Below are 7,984 nucleotides of genomic sequence, written 5' to 3' on the forward strand. Positions count from 1 at the left end.
AAAGGACTCTTTGTTCGTGAACAGCTCGTGTTCGGCTCGTTAAACAAAAGAGCCGAACACGAACACACTTTTTAAGCTCGAAATATAAATGAGCCGAACACGAGCTGAGGTTGGCTCGCTCGTGTTCGGCTCGTTTACACCCCTATATTTATGTGCTCTGCAATCGGTTTTAGGAGCGCTCACATGCTACCATTCCATTCTTATTTATTTACATATTTACAAGTTAAACTTTTAATGTTATATTTATACCACCCAAATTTTATATAATACACCAAAAGAATCACTAAACTTTTGACTGTGATGGCTATGACAACACTTTTAACATGCATTGATGATAATAATATTGCTTGCATTTACTTGTAGTAATCTCTCATACATTGCTATATTTCATGTGTATTTCTCTTTTTTTCTTAAAGTTATCAAGCCTTTGATTATAATAGGGTTTTAGTAATGCATGGTTGAAAAATTAATTAAAAAAAATTACTTCTTTTTCAGTCCCTTGCATATAGATTTTGTTTAGCTTGATTTGATAGGAGACACATTTGAATCGAATTTAGCTTGATTTTGTAGGAAAGTATTTCAAATAATTACAAGTGTATTTATATCAACTTACTCTATTGAGAAAATTATCAAATTGAGTCTTTTTTTTGTTTATTATTGAGATCGTTTCTCATATGATTTTATCGGTAGCTTCTCATTGTAACTTAAAGAAGATTGATAGATATAAAACTAGGGACTGGACTTAAGTTCGAAAGGTTACTAAAAGTAATAAAAATTTCCATTCCAACCCATATATATATTCTCATTGTAACTTAAAGTTAAGCACCATCTAACTAAACAATGATTATCTTTGCCTACTATTACCATATTCTAAGAATTTATATCTTTCACTTAAGCCATAAAGTCTTCAATCATTGATTATTATTCTTTATTAATCTCATGAGTTTGTTTCTTGATTATTTGTATCCTTTGTGGGAAGAATAGTTGTTTATCACCAAAACCCCTTAAATATATATATCTTTTGTTAAATAGCTTGCTTATGAGATTGGTTGTTGATGTCACTCTTATTTGATGTAGAAGTTTATATTAAAGCTAGAACAGCCTTCTCCAGCTTCAATGTTGTGCTTGTATATCATTCATATTGATTTTTTACTCAATAATGATGATAAAAAATATGTATAAAAATTAAAATTAATAATGATAAATTCAATGTAAATGTTTTCTAAAATTAGATAGTAATCCTTATTAAGGACTTAAATAAGCCACTTCTTATGATGTAATTCAAATTATATATGAAAATCAATCCCCTTAATAAATAAAGTGTAGTAATTTAGTTATGCAAACTATATCATTATTTTTTTATAATAAACATACAGTGTCTATCTTTTTCAACTCTTTACTAGATTTATCGGGTATATTCAAGGACCACATAACTAAGGATTAATCATTCATCCTGAGGATCTTACTCTAAGGACATGTGTCGATGTTAATCGGACAAGCAAAAAAAGTGCCGGATTTCGCTCTTTTCTTTGCAATCCTTGATTTCATGGGTGGTTAAACAAGTAAAATACTATAGCTAGATCGTGTACCGAAGCGAAGTATCGAGCGTTGGCTGCCGCAAATAGAGATCTCATATGGTTGTCATTCTGATCATGCATCCAACAATGATATATTGTGATAATATATCAACAAAATTGCTGGTCAATAATTTAATTTTTCATGCACGAACAAAGCACATAGAAATTGACTTCATTTCATCTGAGATCATGTTAACTTTAAGCAAATTTTGATTCATCACAAGATTTCTCGAGAAGAAGTGACTGATATACTTACCGAAATATTATCTAGAATAAGGTTTCATTAACTTCAAAACAATTGTTCATCCTGAACCCATCAGTTCGAAGGGGAGTTGTTGAGAATTTTAGGGCAAAGAAACACAAATCGACACAAATCCAAAAGAAAACAAAGAGATTTAACAAGGTTCGGCAAAGATGCCTACGTCTTCGGGAGCAGAGCGGCGGCATTCCATCAATTCAAAAAAAGAGTATATAATACAGAATAATCCCTAGGGTTACAAACAGACATGTATGTAACACTGAAGTACAATATGTAATTACAGAATTACCCATGTACCGTACCGCGGAGGGATTGCCCCTTCACCCCCAACCCACATAACGAAACCCCTCTGATTGAGCAGATTCTTCCGCTCCGCTCCACTAGCTCGTTTCGTTTAGCTCCAGCATTTGCCCCTCATATGGTATATGAGTCATACTTAACAGTAGTAATATGGATGCAGTCTCAGTTGGACCTGGCGGATATTCGGATAACTATGTTTCATGTTATATATTTAGTATCGACGCGCGATTTATCTATAAATTAGTTATGGGGGTCTTGAAATTTGTTTGTTGAGGTGTAATAAGAGTTTTGGTGTCTTGTGTTATACATATATCGATAGTCCAGCATATCACAAGATAATGAAATGTCTCTCCATCTGCAAATTCCACTTCGTGTCTTTAAGGTTGCTAAAGTGCTAGCTGTAAAGACTGGAGACATGGAGGAATATTACATGAATACAACTCAATAAATAATAGGGGCATTTACATGCATACTATCCAATTTCCATCTATTTACATATCTAACTCCTAAATTTTATTGTTTTCATATTACATCAAAAAATATTACTATTTTAATTATAAAAAAAATGAAATATAGGTTTGAATGTAAAAATTAAAATAGGTGATTTAAAAATAAATAAGAATTGAATGGTATTTGTGTAAAATCTTCCTAAATAATAACTCGAGTTCCAATGAAAGAAGAAATCTCATGGCTTCAATTTACAAGAAATGATTTGCTTAAAAGGCACTGAAAATTCTCCTTAATTTTTATCAGTCTGAGATTAATATTACTCTCCACATTTTCCTTCAAAATCATTCAGCTCCCACCCATCTGTTGCATGGCCTCCTATAGCTCATAATGTCACGTGGCAAACAGTGACGTGCGGTGGAAGAACGAATGGGTGTGAGTAGGGGTGCACAGTTTTTAAATTGATAGTTTTCACGTGGATGGCACTGAATGCGAGCCTTTTAGATCCTTAAAACGGAGGTTAAGAGCTTCCCTAATTATGGTTTATCGAACTCCTAAACATCAATTTTTAGTTTGTTAAGCACTTAAGTGCCTCTCAAAGCCAAGACAACGGCTGACAGTAAAAACAAAGCCACGGACCTCTCCCCATGTGATTAGAAGCGTTAATTACACATTAAACTAAACAAATCTTACTAATTAGATGTGGTTTCAGCAAAATGCTTACTTTAACTGAGTAGTTATTGGATTTTAGACTTGCTAAACGAAGATTATGTTCATAAAAGTAACTGATCGAAGGTTCTGAACTGTTTGTCTTCTAAAGCGAAAGTAAAAAAAAAAAAAATTGGAAAGGAACTCCACATCTTCTTGTGAAAAATAATAATATTGTTCAAAATTTACAACAAATTATTATAATTGTAGTAGTAAATGAATGAGGCTTGCTGGAAAATTCATGATAGTGGAATAATATTGTTATTTTGACTCTCAATTATTGAACTAAGGTAAAAATGCACTTTTGTAATGTGACATCGCTCACCTACCACATCTCACACACCGCTCACCTACCGCTCTCCTACCTCCCACCTACCACTCTCTTGCTTTAATAAATAGAGAGGGTGTGAGGCTTAGGAGAGCAAGGGAAGAGATCTTAAGCTACCACAAAAGAGAAGAGAATAACTAGACAGCTAGAAAGGAGGAGAGCATCTTGAGGCCTTGTATCAAGGTGTTACTTGAGAGGGAGGTCATAGAAGGAAGATGAGGGCTCATCTCTATGTATAAGCTATGTATTCTCCATTTCTTTTGCCTTAGTGAACTATTTGATTGATTCCTCTTCATGGACGTAGATCCAGTTGGATCGAACCACGTAAACGATCTGTGGTTGCTTATGTTTTTTGCATCTCATTTCTATGTCAGGAAGTACGTATCTCACAACAATTGGCGCCGTCTGTGGGAAGATCCATACTTCTTGACTAGAGTTGTCTGCATAAATGTGTTCGCGGCCGGCGACGAAGAAGAGGATTTCGATGTTCACGAACAGAGGAGCAAGGGGATCGCGTCGCAGGCAGCCGAATCGCGATAGATTCGGTGAGCAGTGGAAGTTTTAATCGACTGGATTCGCACCGTAGGTTGTGCGGTTCGGCGAGACGGAGGAGGAACTGTCCGCGAGCGAGGGCCGAAATTTTGCGACAGGGCTGCCGGCAGAGGATTTCGGAGCAGGAGTTCAGTTTTGCGAGCAGCTCGGCCAGAGGGAAGAGGTGGAGATCGCGCAGAGGAGGGTTCGCAAAGGGTTTGTGGAGTTCCCTATTCGAGAGTTCGCAAAGTAGGAGGACCTGAGCAGTTTGGCGAGGCGCAACGACTCTGGAGAGGCAATTATTCTCGTGCGAGAGGCAAAGGAGGAATTCTTGATTTGCTCCGCTGGACGCAGAGGAGTGCCTGCGGGAAGGAGGCGCGGGCACAGAACAAGAATTTTTCTCCGATGAACAGGTGTGATCTTTGTCAGAAGGGATTGGAGCTCTCCGTTTGGTTGGCGAAGGCAGTGGAGTTCACGGGGAGAAGGTAAGAAATTTGGTGAGAATTTCTTGGACAACAAGGCGTTAAAAGGCAGGTTTATGCTGAAAAATTTTGGTTGCTATACAATAGTATAACATTTTGGTGATTTTAGCCTAGTTATTTGAAGAGTAGCAAGTAGAATTCATTGGAAGAAATCTTAGCCACGACAATGGGTTCCGCCAAATTCAACATTGAGAAATTCAACGAGAAGAACGACTTCGACCTATGGAGAGTAAAGATGAGAGCTCTATTGGAAGCTCTACTGGTTCTGCAGGGTGTTGCAGAAGCCTTGCAAGGGTCGGCAGCATTGCCAGCCGACATGACCGAGAAGGAGAAAATTGACATACTAAAGAAGACCCACAGTTTGATAATCTTGAGCTTGAGCCACAAAGTTCTGAGGGAGGTGTCGAGGGAGACAACGACTCAAGCACATTAGGCAAAACTCGAGGTACTCTACCTGACAAAGTCTCTGGCTAATAGACTCTTTCTGAAGCAGCTCCTATACTCCTTCAAAATGCATGAAGACAAATCTGTCTCAGAGCAGATCGATGAGTTCAACAAGATCATTGACGACCTCGAGAACATCGACGTCAAGATGGACGATGAGGACAAGACACTGTTGTTGCTAAACTATATTCCTAAGAGCTATGAGCATTTCAAGGATGTGATGCTCTTCGGAAGGGTGCAGACTATTACTCTGGAGGAGGTTTAATCTCTGATTAGAGACAAAGGACTTCAGAGGAAGCATGACAGGGACAAGGAAGTCATCGGAGACAGTCTTCTTGTCAGAGGAAAATCGGACAGGAAAGATTCAAGAAATTGTCAGTACAGATCAAGGTCAAGCAAGGATGGAGTGAATCAGTCATCAAGGGGAACTTTCAAGTGTTATCATTGTCACAAGGATGGTCATTTCAAGAGGAACTGCCCAGACAAGAATTATAAGTACCAAGAAGAGCCAGAAGAATCAGGAAAAGCAAACGTAGCCTCTAATGACTACGATTCTGCTGAGGCCCTGGTGATCACAGAATCTGAATCCAGTAAGGAGTGGATCCTCGACTCAGGGTGTTCTTTCCACATGTATCCTCACAAAGACGGGTTCGAGACACTGGAGACAATAAAGCTCACAGGGTTGTTGGAAGTGGCTGAACCAGGCTAAGCATGTTTGATGGAGTTGAACGAGTGCTGAAAAAGAGTACTGAAAAATGAACGAGTACTGAAAAATGTCAGGTACGTACGAAAACTCAAAAGAAGTCTGATTTCTTTAGGTACGCTAGAGTCAAGCGGATGCTCGTTCAAGGCAGAGAATGACTGCATCAAAATAACCAAAGACCCTCGTGTCGTCACATAATGAGTCAGGAAAAAGGGGTGGTACTCTTTTATCGGAAGAACCGTGATTGTTAAGTTCATGTACTGTTTGGACTTTGCAAACTCAAGCAAGGGCTGAGAGCCCCTCAAGGGCCAGGTGCAGGGAATCTTTACTTTGAAGCTTCTCAATTAAAGGGTCAAGGTGGAGAATTATTGTTTTGACCCCCAATTATTGATAAGGTAAAAGAGCACTTTTGTAATGTGGTACCACTCACCTACCACATCTCACCTACCGCTCACCTACCTCCACCTACCACTCTCTTGCTTCTATAAATAGAGAGGGTGTGAGACTTAGGAGAGCAAGGGAATAGATCTTAAGCTACCACAAAGGAGGAGAGAATAGCTAGAGAGCTAGAGAGGAGGAGAGCATCTTAAGGTCTTGTATCAATGTGTCGCTTGAGAGGGAGGTCATAGAAGAAAGATGAGGGCTCATCTCTATGTATAAGCTATGTATTCTCCATTTCTTTTGTCTTAGGATAGTGAACTATTTGATTGATTCCCTCCCGTGGACATAAATCCGTTGGATCGAACCAAGTAAACGATCTGTGTTTGCTTGTGTTCTTTGTGTTTCATTTATATGTCAAGAAGTACATATCTCACAACAAATACTTTAATATCTTAACATTATACGAAGATCTAACACACATAGATAAATAAAAAGTAATTGGTGGAAAAGCCTGGATTTTTACGTTAAAAAATCCTGGGATAAGAAAAAGCAATAGACCTAGCCCAGTCAAAGTTATCAACTATGTAATTGTTAGTACATAGATCCACCATCTTTTGAATTAGAGAAGATAAAATTATAAAGTTGATAACCGCAGATGTACAACAGTAGTTTAACTATATTACCATAAATTAGCTATAATGAATGTGGTTCTTTGTTGTAATAGCAATAATTAGTCACAAAAGCTGTAGTTAGTTGTTATAAAGGTAGTGGTTGATCATAAAAGATGTAGTTAGTGGTTATAATAGTGTTGTTGGCCACAAAATTTGTAATTGGAGACTATAATAATAGTAGTTGATCACAAATGCCTTAATTGGTTGCTACAAAGGCAATATTTTATCATAACTATTGTATTTTGTAGCTGCAATAAGGATTATTCGCCACAAAGATTGTAGTTTAAAGTCTTAACAATAGTTGTTTGCCACAGATGACCATAACTGGTTGCTACAAAGGCAATAACTGGTCGTAAATATTGTAGTTACTGGTTGCAATAGTAACAATTTATTACAAATGTCACAGTTGGTAGTTGTAATAATAGTATTGGCGAAAAATTTCTTGGTTGATGCACGAGAAGTAGTTGGCCACAAAGAACTTGGTTGGAAACTGTAATAACATCAGTTAGTCATAGAGAATGTTGTTGGTGAATGCATTAACATTAAATGGTTATAGAGGTTATAGTTGGAAACTATAACAGTAGAATATGACCACATAGGTCGTAGGTGGAAGTTGTAATAGCGTTAGTTGGCCACATAGACCATTGTTGATGACTACAATTGAGTCAGTTAGCTACAGAGGCTATAGTTGAAAGTTGTAATAGTGTTAGTTGGCCACAGAGACCATTGTTGATGACTACAATTGAATCAGTTAGCAATAGAGGTTGTAGTTGGAAGTTGTAATTAGGGGTGTAAATGAGTCAATCTTGAGCAAGCCCATACTCGGCTTGTTAAAAAATATATTTGTTCGTGTTCAACTCATTAATATATTAAACGCAAAAAATTTATTTGTGTTCAACTCGTTTGCTTAACGTGTCAAACACGAGTTGTTTGCAAACAAGCCGTTTAGACATCTCTAGTGATGCAGTCGTAGAATGTTAAGGGATGGAGTGAGATTTAAATCTTAATACTTATATTAAAATATTTATTTAAATAGAATTTAATATATTTTTATTTTATATATTAATTAATCATTTAATTGACTATATTCCTTTGTAGCATTGTAGTCAATTAAATTGTTTAAAAATAATACCATAGATTATATATATATATA

The sequence above is a fragment of the Phalaenopsis equestris genome, unplaced genomic scaffold, assembly GCF_001263595.1.
Source record: "Phalaenopsis equestris unplaced genomic scaffold, ASM126359v1 Scaffold000372, whole genome shotgun sequence".
Taxonomy (NCBI): domain Eukaryota; kingdom Viridiplantae; phylum Streptophyta; class Magnoliopsida; order Asparagales; family Orchidaceae; genus Phalaenopsis; species Phalaenopsis equestris.